The following is a 16,284-nucleotide window of genomic DNA, read 5'->3' as shown; positions in this document are numbered from 1 at the left end:
AACACAATCCAGAGGACATAAATGGAAACTGGGTTCAGTTGTATTAAAAAATCAAAAGTCACATTTTGACACAGTGTAGTGGGGGTCTAGAACAAGTTACACAGCCTTGGATCAATTAACTACTGACAACCCATCCATCCATTTTCTAACAGCTTCATCCAATTCAGGGTATTGAGGGTCCCGGAGCCTATCCCAGCAAGCAACAGGCACAAGGTAGGGTACAACCTGGATGGGTCATCAGTCAATCGCAGGACACAGACACAAATATATATACATTAACACCAGGGCCAGATATCCCAGGGGACCATTACCCTACCAGTTTGTCTTTGAACTGAGGGAGGAAACCCACAGAAACACAGTGAAAGCATGCAAAACGTCCAACAGATACTGCAACACTCCAGATCCAGAATTGAACCAAGAACCTAGTGCTGCGATTCAATAATGCTAACTACTGCGCCAAACTGCCACTCGACTAATGCAAACCAAAGTGGGCTGAATGGCCTCCTCTTGTTTTTGATACTTATGATAAACTTCATATAATTTCTCAGTGTGGTAGTACTACGTGCCACAATGGGTGACCAAGTGTGGATTTGGAGATCTCCCTGAGGGGACTGTGACACTTGTCTATCACAGCCTACAACTGCTACTGCTGTGGTAGCAGCTTTGGGATTCATTCAATAGCAGCAATAGTTACAGCGTTGTTAACATTATACAGTAAGTGCACTATATTAAGTGCAAATCAATAGTAAATACCAGTATGATAGTAATTAAATTGTTGTTCTATTAAAAACCATATTGTTATGGCCTGAGACAATTAGAACAGTTTAAAAGATATGTTTTAAAGGGTAAAATAAATTCCTTGACAGTATAGAAAAAAAATCCAAATTTCGAATTAAGCACTAAATCGTGAATTTTCTGAAAGTACTGTTAAGACATCATGATGTCGCAAACCAATGCTCTCGCCATGGGCAAGAGCGAGAGTTCCCATGGATTGTGACTCGGCCATTCCTGCTAACTAGTCATTGTAACGACCAATGTAAAGCGATTTACAGTATGAGAGAATACGTACAGCAGATATTTTACTACAGGAAGTTTCCATCATGATCTGCATGCAGAGTTAACAAGTAAGTTCCATTTATCGGCAAAACCACCTGGAGGTCAAGAGTAACATTTCTATTGGATTAAAAGAGGTGTATTCCCAAGCCTGCTTCTTTACAATGTGATAGGGCCGCATCATATCACCGGATGTTTTGTTGCCTTATTCTGAACATGGCGATGCGCAAACCTGGAAATTTAATCTAATTTGTGATGTAATTTGAGGTTTACAAGTTACTATGTAGATCTTACTTTTGGTGTGGTTTGAAATGCACTCAGCAATGATGATTCTTTCTAACCCTGAAATATACAAATAGTGTTGCAGTTCACTTTTAAGTCACAAGTCATATTGATATTAGCTTCTGTCAGGATCTTGAAGAGGAAAAATGAGATGTAGGTAATTATGCATAGTTTATGGACTTTTCATCCACCCATTTTCTAACCATTTCTTCCACTTCAGGGACCAGGATCAAATGTATTTGATCACAAATACATTTGAATGAATGATATCCTTAAGTGGGTTCTCCAGTAAAAATCCTGTCAAAGGTGACAAGGTTTTCTGTATGTTTGTCTCAATGGATGTGTGTGATGTTTGTTTCTCTTAGGTCATTGTACGTCAGCAGCAGGAAGGCTAAGGAAATATTACAACTGCATAACGCCAGGAGCCTCTGTAGCCAAAACGTTATTTCTTCTTTCTTTCTGTCTCTAAGCTTAGAATCAAATTCTGTTTGTTCCGCTGTGTATCAGAATTTAAAAAAGAATACAACTGTCATTCCAAGGCAACCACCTAATATTGCAATTAGTAGTAATCCCTTCTTAGCTACTGTACATTTCTTTTTCACATTGAGTATGTAAAAAGTTTGTTTAGAGGTCTTATTCTGGCTACCATAGAAGTGGCTTTAAGCTTCATATGGTGGCTCTGGAATTTATGTTCTTCAGATGAGGAAAGTTTCTTCTTCAGGCGAAGTGGACTCTTATTCCGCTTTAGGCAGGCAGAAAAGCATTAGCCCAGTAGCAAATCTCTCAATATGTCAATAACATTTTATTGTGGTTTGAAATGCACTCGTCAATGCTGATTCTTTCTAACCACCCCAAAATACAAAAATAGCGTTTCAGTTCCGCTTTAAAAAATAATGCTGCAGCTTCTGTTTTCCAAAAATACATTGAATATACAGTAAGATTCATAATTAATTATATTCTACCAGGCACAAATGTTTTTCTTCTCCATTAATTTATCATTTATATCAGGGCTCATAAGTGAAAACATACTGTACATTCTGCAGTTCATACTTCATCAACAAAGTCAAAATAGCATTATTTGAATTTGTATAGTTTTACATACTTCATTCACTGCATTAAAACCTTGGTAAATTTGATACTATCAGTGCTTGTATGCACAGGTAAAGCTCACAAAAGTTACTAGTAAGGACACAAAAAGAAAAACACAACAGAAAAATGGCAGTAGACAACAGCTTTCTTAATTATTTTTAAAGCTCCTGCATTTTTTTTTCAAATAACATAATTTTACAGATTTGCACACATTTTACATGAGTTACATTTTCATTTTAAGAATTTTTGTGCATAAAATACAAATACTTTAAAAATAAATACATTAACTATTTCACAAGCTGGATATATTCCATAATATGTCCTTGAATATTACATTACTTCATCCATTTTATGCATGTTCAGCCTCACAAAAGAGTAAAAAAGTAAAAACAAATTTTAAAACAAATGAGAACAGTAAAAGGTAATTTTTGGCACATTTGTTTTGATAAGCAGTATAAAATACAGTATATGTCTATTCATACATTCAGAGCTGAATATACTATATACTGTATGTAAACAGGAACAATCAGCTAATTCTTCATTATAAAACCTTCTGGATAGCGATAGTTAGTTCTGGATAGCGAGTGACTTATAATGCTCCAGTAAATGCAAGAGTGACAGGGTCTGTTTACTTCATTAGTGAATAAGCTTTATAAACAATGGCTACATACATTAGTTTTATCTTGTGTCTGTCCTTTACAACAGAGGTTTCCAGACCTCTGGAAAAGAAAGACTTGTGTCCCTCTGGGGACTATGCAGAAACATCCCCAAAGGCGCTTCTCACCCCATTGCAATAGTGGGCAATAGAGCCACAATGTTGACCCTACAGGTTGTTGACCGTACAGGTGTCCAGAACACTTCCAGTAATAATAGAATTCAATGGTCACTATGGTCACATTTCTTGGAAAGAGGTAATCCAGACAGTAAGGTCTGTAAATTGCTGCTCTACTGTATTAAAGGACTAATGCCTCTATTTTTAGAAGTTTGAGATGCTTATGAAAAATGCAGTCGACTCGTAACTTACGCGCTCTCAACTTAGTAAGGTGGTTGGCTCCAGAAAATAAAAAAATATTGAGAAAAAATGCTTCATTCTCCGTCAAGCATGCCAGTTAATGAGCCTGTATAGCCGTCTTGTTTACTTTTATTTACTGTTTTTATACTTGTAATCAATATCTTCAATTACTTTAAGAGGTTAGTAGAGAGTGGCAGTTTTTTATAAGGGTTCTAGGGTAAAATTTGGCTTTACTCGCTACTCAGAATCCCTAGGTCGACTGTAATTGAGTTACTGAAAAGGGGGAATAGGCTTAAAATTGTTTCTTGACAAGACAATCATCTTTGGTCTATACTCAGACCTTCGGCAAGAGTTTGTTTAGTAGTCGGTTACCCTTGGGCTTTACTCAAAAAAGGTAAGTAGCACGGTTATGTCTTTTGTGAAGTACAATACTACTGTCTCATTACATTGTTTTGATAATGCTACAGAACCTAATATAAGTTATAAAATCCTGATCTAATTAAGTCCTTAAAATAGTTGCAACTTGAGTATACAATAATTGTAATTGTTTTCTGAATTTCTAAATCTGGTGTATCAGTTCTAGGAAAGTACTTTTGAAATGATTGTCATAACACAAAATATCTCCTTAAAACTAGTTGAAAATGTGCCGAGAGGGATCGCTGGCAGTGAACTGTGATAATTAAAAGAAAACAGAATCTTACATTGGCTAAATTACTGTACAGTTTTCACACAAAAATAACTTCTCAAAGGTTAAGGTTAAAGGTTTTCACTTTTAATGTAATTCACATAACATACCCTGAGAATATTCAAATCTGTTCAAAACTGAGAACTGTATCCTCCCTATCTTTTGGAACATCAACCTGCTCTTTGAAAAGCAAGATTTGTTCCATCGGAAGCACCGTGGACAAGGAGCTTTATTGACAACTGAGATGATGCTGTGTTGGCAGTTTCCTGATTTAATTATTTTTTTTTCTTTTATGTTATTCTATGAATGATGAAAAAAAAGCATCAGATTAAAACATCAAACTCTAAAGCAATTCTAACATAACAGGGCTTCCTTATATGGACAATCTCTTTCTAAAAATCAGCTTTACTAAGCAATTAGTAACACCTTGTGATTAAGGAGAACAGTCTGCATTCTTGTTTAGATGTCTGTCACCAGTATTTGAAAAACCCTAATCCTATTAAGAAAACTATATATGTACTTTGAAGTCTTGAAGTTATACACATTATTTTTGCAATATTAACATTTGAAATTTAGCTTGTTAGAGATCTCTCAATTGTTAAAAAGTTTGAGATGAACTGTGAATTAAACCTGTGAAAAACTTTACTGAAAATAAACTGCGTAGAAGTCTCAGAGAAAAATAATGCATTTAAAAAACATGCATAAGGGGTAAATTTACAAGCTATACATTTTTTTTTATATTTTTTTTTATAGTGCACGCCATTCATTTCTGAATGAATATGATGACAAGGCACAGGACTCCTACAAGGCCCAAGGCCTGCAATCCAAGGAACCACAACATGACCCAGAAGAAGATTATCACCACAGGCTCTACTATTTTCTCACCAAAGTACATCTGTGAAAATCCAATGCTTCTAAGGCACTTATTAAGTTCCCCAAAAAGAGTTCCCAGTTTTTCACAGTCATCGATGGGAGCTTGCAGTGTGCTGTGTTCCCCTCTGGATTCAGCTGTCTGAAATGAAACAAAACACAATTCTGTCATTTGTCATAAAGCATAATTAACCTCCTCAAACACTGAAGTGAACACCTTATGCCTAAATATAAGAACGATTACAAATGAGAGGAGGCCTTCTGGCCCATCTGTTCTTCCAATAGATAACTGATCTGAGGATTGCATTCACCTGTTTCTTGAGGGATGCCAGGGTATCAGCTAAGCTATGTGTCTAAGCATCTACCTCCGTATTTCCACAACTCTTTAAGTACACAAATGGTTCTTGTTTTCGGTTTTACATGCTATTTCACATAGTCTCTAGTTGTACCCTCAGGTTCGTGTCTCAATGTTATTTCTGAAGAAGAGCAATGCATTGAATTTTATCAATACTTTAAAAATAACTGCCTAAAGTCCCATAGGTATTTTTGCAAATTGTTTTATGTTAAACCATATAGGAATACATTTATATTATGCTGATCTACACAAATTACTCAATAATGTTAAAGCAGAACACAAGTTCTGGAAATACTTTACAAGTACATGTAATTTAAAAGAAATGTCATGACTTGATAAGTATTCACCCAGTTTATGATGACACTCCAAATTGAGCCAAGATGCATCTAATTTCCTTGTGAGATCACTCACACATGAATGTAGCTACAGTATCTTTTAGCTACAGTATATACTGTAGCTATATGTAGCTACAGTATTTTTATTCTCTGAAAAAAACAAGTGTTTTTTGTCAAACTTGTTTTCTTGTTATTTAGTTGTCTCTTTTTCTTCTCCTTTTTAATTATTTACTTTTTTGATTGTGCAGGATGTAGAGGTGCAGAATGGTACAGTACGTGCTTTCCTGTTATTGTTTTCTGTGTACTACTTGTTCAACTCTGGATCTAGCAGTTAATGGCTGGAATGTTCAGGATGATGCAAGCGTTATGATTGAAATAATGCCAAGAATGTCAAACTTTAATGTTTAATCAATTCCAACCTTCGGATACACTGTTTGCCAAACTTCCTCAAGATATTCTGATATTCTACACAGAATAAAGATTTTAATTCCAAAACAAATGTAAGTCCAGGAGGAGAGGTAGATGGAGAGACTAACTTTGGCAAAGGAAGAATTAACTCCCCCCCCCCCCCCAGATTCACTATGATAATGTCTAACGTTCAGTCATTGAAAGGCAATGTGGATAAACTGCATGATAATGTGCAGTTCTTTAATCAATGCTTGCGTACTTGCTTTTATGGAAATGTCGCGATTATCGAGATGACAATGTTAAGCATGAGGGGTTTTCTCTACACCTGCTGATCACAGACAAAGTAACCACAGGTAAAAATTATGGTGGAGGCATGTGTCTGATGATAAATGATTGTTGGTACCAAATAATTACAGTATCATCTATGAGCACACCTGAAGAAGGCTCCACGGCCGAAACGTTGTGTTCTCTTTCTTCTTTTTTTCAGCATGGAATAAACCTATTACTTGATCATCTATGAGAGTGTGTGTGTGCGTGACTCTGCTAAGTGTCTTTCTGCATCCCTCCTGACCTTCCCGAGCGTTTTCACAGCTTTTTAAAGACCTGTTTGCATCCCCCTGAAAGTGAATATGGAAAAATACCTGAAATTAATTTTAGGAGATTTTAAAAGTTGCACAATGAAAAATAGACTGTACATACTATCAATATGTGACCTGCCCCAGATGGTTGAACAGTAATTATTGATTGTTGCTATGGTACAATACCAAATGCCTACAGTACTTCATCTCTTGCAAGCCCTACATTGGGCAACTCTGATCACAATACAGTTCTTCTCAGACCAATGAATCAGCTGCTGTTCAAGAGAAACAAACCAGAGACAAGAACAGTAGAAACCTGGGAAAAAGAAAGTACTAAACGGCTACAGGGTTGTTTTAACTGCAGTGAGATGTGCTTAAAGACACATCAGAGGATATTCACAAACTTGATGTACTGTAGTATCGTATGACATTTCTTTCTGTGTAGACTCAGTCATTTCTATTAAAAGCTTTAAGCCTTTTCCCAATAGAAAAACCCTGGGTAACCAAGAGTTTCAAACATGTACTCCTTATAAAAAGAAACTTGCTTTTTCTCAAGGGGACACAGAGCTCAGGAGCAGTAGGATGTGAAAAGAGAAAAGCTAAGGATTAGTATGGGTAAAAAAAGAGAAAAAAAAGCATTGTTATGGGCGATACCAGGATGGCATGGAAGGGCATTAAACCCATGGCCACTATCTTGGAAAGTTAACCGGAAAGTTAACCGCTTATCACACTATACCTGTGATAAATGGCACAAGTGGTCAACAGCTGGCAAATGATGTGTTTAATACTTGTTTTGAATCAAAACCAACAAACACCTTCATGTTGAATGTTGAATTCCCATTATTCAGAGAGTTTATTAAAATTGACACAGCAAATTAACTGACACAGAGAATTAACTTAAGAAAAAGCACAGGTCCAGATAATGTATGTGGAAGGGTTCTGCAATCTTGTGCAGATCAGCTCTGTGACATTATTAGTCTGTTATTTTTAGATGTCCTTAAATTGTTACACGTCTTCTGTGGAATAAATCTTTTATTACTCCTATTCTAAAAACTGACCAGACCACCCAGCATAACAGCTACAGGGAAAATGCTCTAACCTCTCCCAATGAAAAGCCCAGAGAAAACAGTGAAACAACATATTACAATGAGATAAGATAAGATCAGATGGGTCCTAGACCTCTTAACAAATGCATTCCAACAGGTCAGAATGGGGAAATGGTTATCTGATATTCACTACATTACTACTACTAGATTACTACAGGGCTGTGGCTTGACATCTGTATTGTACATTTTGTACACTTAGGATTGTAAGAGCAAAACACACAGACATCTCATTATGTTTGCAGATTTCAAGAACCCAGAAAATCATTACTGGCTAAAACTAAAGAAGGCTTCAGACTCCACAGCCAAAACATTGTGTTTCTTTTCTTTTCCTTTCATAATTGTCACGGAAGCCAGTTTTGACTCCCGTGTTATTAAAGACCCTATGGGGACATTATAATCCATAAAAGACGACGGATGAAGGTACAATGGGATTAGGATAGGTTGACAAGACAGGGGGCGGTGACTGTAGTGAGCAGGTGCACGGGGGGTATGAGATAGAAACCAAGTCCAAGGAAATCCAAAAGGGAAGTCAGGGCGCAGTCCATAATCCACGAACCGGGAAATCCATCCAAGACAAATGGTTAAAAGGGGGAACTGAGTCAGAACCAGCACAGGAACAGGAACAGGAACTAAAAACATAACGGAACAAGGTACTCCGCATCCCGGACCCAGGTGGTCAGGACGCCAGGGAAAAGGCCTGCCTTTGGAGAACCCGGAAAATAGGCAAGCCTTGTGGCATCCATCTTCCAATACTGAGCCAAGAACTGCAGAGACACTGGGCTTTTAACCAAAAAGCAAACAAGATGCACCAGGAAATAACAGAAATGAATCATAACTGAAAGTGGTAGAATCGCCCTCTAGAGGAGGGATGTGGAACATAACAATAATTTCAGAAGAAATGTGCCCTCAGTTGACAGTGAATGTCAAAACATAAACTCTACAATGTCTGTTAAATTCTGTGATAGAACTGTAAGATGACAAAGATCTGGGGAGGAGAATAAAAACACACCTAGGATGTTGAAAGTTTCCAGAGGCACGGCCATTAGGACTTTTCTTTAGTCATCCTGAGAGAAAATGGAACCACTCAGAGTCTTTCTGCAGCAGGCTGTCCTCCCACAATGAGCAACCGGGCAAGAAGGACCTTGGTCAGAGAAGTAAGAGAGAACCCAATAACCACACCCATTGAACTACAGAGTTCAGTGGCTGAGACAAGAGAACCTGTCCAGAGGACAACACTCCCTGTGGCACTACATAGATTTAGCCTCTATGAGATAGTGGCTAGATTTAAGCCACACCTGAGCAAAGGCCACATGATAGCACCTGGAGTTTGCAGGAAGACATGTAACAGACCCTCAGACCATGTGGCAAAAGCTTCTCTGGTACGATGAAATTAAAAAAATGTAGCTCTTTGGCCTGAATGTGTAGTCCTATGCCTGGCCCAAACTGAACACAATTCACCCATGTAACTCCATCCCTACCATGAAGCATCATGGTGGCAGCACCATCCTATGGGGATGCTTATCAGTGCCAGGGAGTGAGACACTTGTCAGGATAGAGGAAATGTGTGGAGCCAAATACAGACACAACCTGCTTCAGTCAGCAGAAGAACTTAGACAGAGGCAAAGATTTACCTTCCAAAAGGACAAGGACTCCAAGCACACAGCAAAAATGTCAATGGAGTGGCTTCAGAACAAGAAGGTGAGTGATCACCAAAGCCCAGACTTGAATCCCTTCAATTCCTTTAAGAAATGTGTGGAAGGAATTGAAGATTGTGGTTCACCAGTGCCAACTGGAGAGAATTTAAGCAAATCTGCAAGGAAGAATGGGCAATAATGCCCATATCCAGATGTGCAAAGCTGATATGGGCATACCCCTGAGGTCTCAAAGCTATTAAACGGTGCTTCTACTAAGTATTGACTTACCCCCAGCAGGGCAAATGCATCAGTAAAAAAGATTTTTCCAGTTCTCATATTTTTTATACAATACAAATATTTTTTCTCCTTTAGTTTGTTGAGTATGCTTGGTAAAAAATATAATTTAAATGCATTAAAACCTCCGGCCGCAACACAACATTTTCAATTTTTTTGCGGTGGTTTGCTTTCTTAAGCAAAAGGTACTTACTCTAGTTGCTTTACCGTGACCCGATTCCCTAGTAACAATATTTACCTTGTATCTTGGTGACAGAAATTACACACAATATTCCCTTCTAAATTGTTTTGAAAGCTAAAGCTTTCTTCAGCATACTGTGTTCTCAGTAATGCAATGTTCAAGTTCAGTTCAAGTTCAAGTTTATTGTCATTATACTCATATACAGGTATATGGTATAACGAAATGCTATTTAGCTAGCTCTCGGACATAAGTAGTACAAAGAAAAAACAACAACAACAACAATAATACAATTGTATAACAAAAGAAAGACAGAGACAACAGGCAGTGTGCAAAAAACAACAACAGGCAATGTGCAAAACCAACAACAGGCAATGTGCAAAAAAAACAACAACAGGCAATGTGCAAAACAACAAAAAGGTAACAGGTAATGTGCAAAAACATGCATCAACAGAATGAAATAAAGGGATAGAAATTATGGGGAGTGAGCTTTTGACATGTATGGTAGAGGTAGATTTTCAATGTGTGTTTGGGTTTTGGTAAGAAAGAAAGAAGGCACTGTGAGGTTCAGATCATAGGTGAGAGGTGAGGTGAGAGTGAGAGAGGCTGGGAGTTTAATAGTTTGATAGTGCGGGGGTAAAAACTGTTTCCGACTCTGGTAGTCCGGGCCCCAATGCTCCAGTGCCGTTTTCCAGATGGTAGCAGATCATAAAGTCTGTAGCTGGGGTGCGTGGGGTCTTTGATGATGCTTAGAGCTTTCCTCAAGCACAGTCTGTCATAAATGTCCTGTATAGATGGGAGGGCAACCCCAGTGATGGACTGGGTAGTTTTCACCACCCGCTGTAGGGCTTTGCGGTCAGCAGCACTGCAGTTGCCATTCCACACTGTGATGCAGCCTGTCAGTGTGCTTTCTGTAGTGCATCTGTAAAAGTTAGTGAGGATCTGGGGACATATCTTAGCCTTCTTCAACGCACGTCTTAGGAAGTACAGGCGCTGTTGCGCTTTCTTGATCAGACAGGTGGTGTTGAGAGACCATGTGAGGTCCTCGGTGATATGGACGGCAAGGAATTTAAAGTTACTGACCCTTTCCACTTCAGTCCCGTTGATGTGCATAGGGGCATGTCCGGTTTACAGTTTCCTAAAATCAACGATCAGCTCCTTGGTATTGCTGACATTGAGGGTGAGGTTGTTGTCATCACACAACGTTGTAAGGAGATTGACCTCCTCCCTGTAGGCCCTCTCATCATTGTCTGTGATCAGACCTACAACTGTGGTATCATCGGCAAACTTGATGATGGAGTTGGTGTTGTGTTTGGCCTTACAGTCGTGGGTATAGAGGGAGTAGAGCAATGGACTAAGCACACACCCCTGGGGGACCCCAGTGTTCAGAGTTAGTGTGCCGGAGGTGTGGTTTCCAAGCCTGACAGCCTGAGGTCTGCCTGTCAGAAAGTCCCGAATCCAGTTGTAGAGGGTGGTGTTGAGACCCAGTGCACTGAGTTTCTTGACTAGTTTTTCTGGGATGATAGTGTTAAAAGCTGAGCTGAAGTCGATGAATAGTAGTCTTGTGTATGTGTTCTTTTTGTCCAGATGAGATAGGGCAGTGTGTATGGCAATGGAGATTGTGTCTGTTGGACCGGTAGGCAAACTGGTACGGGTCCACCGTGTTTGGAATGCTGTCCTTAATGTGCTTCATGACCAGCCTCTCGAAGCACTTCATGATGACAGGTGTTAGTGCCACTGGTCGGTAATCATTAAGACATGTCACTGTGGTTTTCTTTGGTATTGGGATGATGGTGGTTGTCTTGAAGCAGGTGGGGACTACGGCTCGGGCCAGAGACATGTTGAAAATGTCTGTGAATACACCCGCCAGTTGATTGGCGCAGGCTCTGAGGACGTGACTGGGTATGCCGTCGGGTCCTGCAGCCTTGCGTGTGTTCACTTTTACCAGAGATCTCCTCACCTCATCTGCAGACAGTGAGAGCAATGTTCAAGATCTACCAAGATAAATGTTTGCAGTTGTTCACTTCTACCTCTACAAGGTGCAGAAAGGGTTCCCTTAGTAGACCACAGATCCAAAGATTTGATCCTTGTTTTTAGTTTGTGTCCAAGGTCTTGGGATTTGATTTGAAATTACCCTATTTAATCCATTATACCAACAGTTGGGCCTTCATTAAGGGGGCCTTAATGCAAGGTCCCCAAAGCAAATGGTACTTGCAGTGTTTCTAAGAATAGTGTCTTGTAACCACCATCAATATCTTTCTTTGAGGTTTTGGGACCACTGAGGCAAGTGTATATGACACATTGTTGCTGGGACTTGTCTGGATCGGCCTTTATTTTTCTTCCTTTGACAACCTGGGACCAGCTTTTGTCTATACATGTCTCTGTGCTGACAGTCTGATGATATAAACTGTATACAGTACCTCCATGAATATGGTATTTCTGCCTTCTTTCATATAATGACGCTCTTTTATTTTATGTAGCTACAACTCCAGTGCATTCCTTCCACATTCCAGTTTTGTTTTGAAAATGACTTCAAAATCCCAAAGCATATGTACAGTAGCATAACAGTTACAAGTGCTGGCAGGGGTTCTTGCAGTGAGACTAGGATTTTATTTTCTCAGTGCTCAATTATTACGGTGCAGTGCACCAATGCTTCTATTTTCTGTAGAATGTCTCCTGTCAATAGCAGCCCCTATGCGGTCAAGTGCACTGCCCACAGTAGGGTGAAGTAGAGTGAAGGATAAGGATAAGTAAACCATCAAACAAAGACACACAAAACGTGGCACAACAATGACCAAACAATAATGACCATTAACCATCACATTGATTCAACCATGTACAATAAAATAATCCCTTCTGAGTTTATATGTGTACATACTGTAGCAAAGAAGGCTGCCCAAATTCCTGCTTTGAATTACGCACATAAATGTCCAGGAGACGGCACCACAGAATATAAAAAAATCTATAGTGAGAGGCACTTAAAACACAACAAATAAGTAAAAGGAAGCAATATAATTTGATACATTTCAGTATCTACATATAAGTAAAGAGAAAATGATTTTTTTATATTATAAACAACATGTAAATGATTAAAAATAATGTGCTTCATGACATTTCAGGCATTTTTCTTCTTTAACGGTTTAGAAAAAAAAATGCAGTGCAGTCTGTGGTTTTTAATTATTTAAACATATGCAGAACATAAAAAAGTTTTTAGTTCTGTTTTTCAGTCATATACTGTATTTGTAGGCTTAAACTGAGATTCAGTCTGATCTAGGGTTGCTACTTAGCACCATTATCCCCAGATACTTTGAGAGCAGGATTTTAAAGTTGCTCAGAAAATGAACTAGATTACTACACAGGGCCTCGCAATACAATACAGTAATGGCTTAGCTCTCACTTTACATATTAAAGTCAATTTCAGCACAAATTTAAAATCCTATTCCGTCATTTAATGTCCAGGGAATATAGTACCAGGTGTATGGGGTTATGAATATGCTCAAAAACTGCACATACAGTACATAGTGTTGAGTCTAGATTGAAATAATTTCCCTTTAAAATGCTTCCCCAATCAGAGATACTGTATGAACTGTATTTGAAGAAGAATGAACACAACAGATGTAACATACATGTACTGTATACGTGTCAATGTATACGCGTAAACAATGAGATTATGCACAGTAGTAATAGAGGCTGGTAGGGATCACTGGAAGTCTCCTCCCTTGTAGACTGTCAGGTATCATTTAAAATGCTGAAAGCAAAAAGACAGGGACATTTGGAACTGGTGAAATCAGGCTAACACAGGCGTATTGCCCTGGTGTTTACAGAGGGGTGTGCAGGTCACTGAAGACTGAGACAGCTGGAAAGAGTGAGATTTCACAGGACAAGAAGAAGTGAGTCTGCTCAAGCATAAAAGGGAAGTGGTCAGAACAGTCCAACCCTAGGGGTGCGAAACACTATAAGGCTAAAATGCACTGAAAACTTTACTGAACTATTAGTTGGGGTTTAAGAACTATTACATTTGAACTAATTGGAGTTCTCAGTAATATACAGTAACATATATAATAATGACATTGGCCTTACTCTTACTCAAGAGAGAGCTTAAGATAGGCTCGATGTATTGATACTACAGTGGTTTAGTGCTATATAAATGAAGTATCAGTCTACTGATTTGTAGTGTTTCCATCGTAACTGCATTATAATTTCATGTATTAAGATTTTTGTACATGATGCATAAATTAGATTCCATCTAACAGGTTGTTTGCAGTACGGTTTAACGTAACATCAATTGTAGTTTACGGAAACCCGTTTGTGCTCAGAGGTACAGTATAATTCACCGCCATTTTTCATTTTCAGATGTATAAGTCTATACCGTTTCCAAAATGTCTTAAGCAATATGAAATACTGAAACTTTATTGTGAATTTCAGACGCAGTCATCAAGTGAAGACAGCAGGTTTTTATTTATAGCTGAGGATTAAGCTAAGTGATTAGGGGAGGCACAATCCTGTTATTATTCTGACCACGGGAAGTGCTGTCACAGTCACTGTATTCTTACAGCAGCTAAACTTCATTGGTAGTTGCAACAGGACATATTCGAGTATAAAATATAATTATTGCACTCATATGGTGAGAATACGTCTTAAAAACTATTATGTATAATCTTTATTATATTGGTACTGCAGTATTAACAGTATTGCAATTCATATGGAGATTCAGACTGACGGATAACCGCGAATCGCTCCGTGTACAGTAGGTTCTCCAAGCGACATCTGAGTGACATTGAAGGTGTACTTTAGGGAGTGAAATATTCAGGTGTGTCCCTCAACCCCCAGAAAAAGTCCACTGCAATTAAATTATAATGTAAGATAACGTGCGACGCACTGTACGTATGGTGTAAGTACACATATTTCCCCAGTCATGAGTATGCCTCAAATTTGTTAGTATGTTTACAAGTGCATTAAATCATGAAATCCATTAGATTTGATGTTGAAGGATGCTTATTAGTAAAATAAAACCTACGAAAACGGCTTTTATTTGGCTTTCTCTGGTGATTTCGATTGGTGACTGCTTAGGATTTTTTCCCACTCCGATTAGAAACAGCTACTGTATGAAAAATGAAGTGAATAATTATTTTCAGATTGATTCTCAACTCCCTCATACCACCTGGAATCACCATCTTCCCATAATTAAAGATCGCGATACAACATTGTGACATTGTCGTTATGAACAGCACAATATACTGTTCAACCATTTCGTGCTTTCATCTTACCTGCTCAGCTTGCAACGGAGTATGATCCCGCTGTAATAGCGAGTGTTCCCTCCTCGATCTTCCTTCCCATTCTTCAAAATGGTGTGGAAATACGCGATTGGTATTCAAGGGTGGGGAAAAGGCTGACATGTTTATGCTATTTACAGGACCTGTTCAAGATCGTTTCTAAATCAGTCTCGCCCTGGCGATCGGGGTTGAAGGTTTAAAATGTGAAAGATAATATTGCTTCCTGCATGCCCGTACCTACTTTACTACTCTGTATCACTGTATGTGGCCTGACGTCAGCGAGAGGTGGAGCGTAGTTTCCCGTTAAAGCAAAACCAAGCAAGCAATATTCATAAAGTGGAGCCGCCTGAACGGTGACTGCGTTTTATTATTTTAAAACGGTTCCATTGGACACCATATCTTTTAAAATAAGATTCCCTTTTGATTAATTGCTAGACTGGCTATATTCAATCTAACTCATAAAAGATAAAACTAATAGAAAACTGACCTGCAAACCCTTCAATATTCGATGTTTATCATACTCTTATTTGGGAACTTTCGGTTTTGCACATAAAGATCTGGGTTAACGGTGTGAGGCGTTCCAGAAACTGACAATTAAAGTCGTCTGCAAAAGCAATATCTCGATACTGTAATTGACAATGGGGCTCCTGAAGAAAAATGTAAAAACTTTTTATTTATACTTTTTATTAATAGAATTTGAATTCAAAACAGCAAGGTTAGACATAAGGTTCTCCAGTTATCTATCGATCTCTATGAAAAACGGCAGATGAAGGTAACTACTGTATATATTTCAATCATAGAGGGGTGAAAACAGGTGATTTAGAATATAATGGTTTTAAAACATTAGGCGGCGCTCTTACCATTGCTCTTGAGAAAACCCTGACCAGATGTAGTTAAGATTTTCTTAATAACACAGAAGCACCAGACACTAGGTAAATCACAATCACAAGTACAATACTTGTTTCATAAAATAAGAACAATCCATTTTCTTATGCATACAGAGGCACACTTCAGCTTTTAAGTCCCATGTCCTTTTCAGTTTTCTTTTTTCACTTCCATCCATTTTCTAACCGATTTATGCAATACTGGAGCACATGGGAGCACTAGTCTCGGCAAGCAACAGGCACAAAGA

The sequence above is a fragment of the Lepisosteus oculatus genome, chromosome 1, assembly GCF_040954835.1.
Source record: "Lepisosteus oculatus isolate fLepOcu1 chromosome 1, fLepOcu1.hap2, whole genome shotgun sequence".
Classification (NCBI taxonomy): Eukaryota; Metazoa; Chordata; class Actinopteri; order Semionotiformes; family Lepisosteidae; genus Lepisosteus; species Lepisosteus oculatus.
This window is presented reverse-complemented; position numbering follows the sequence as displayed.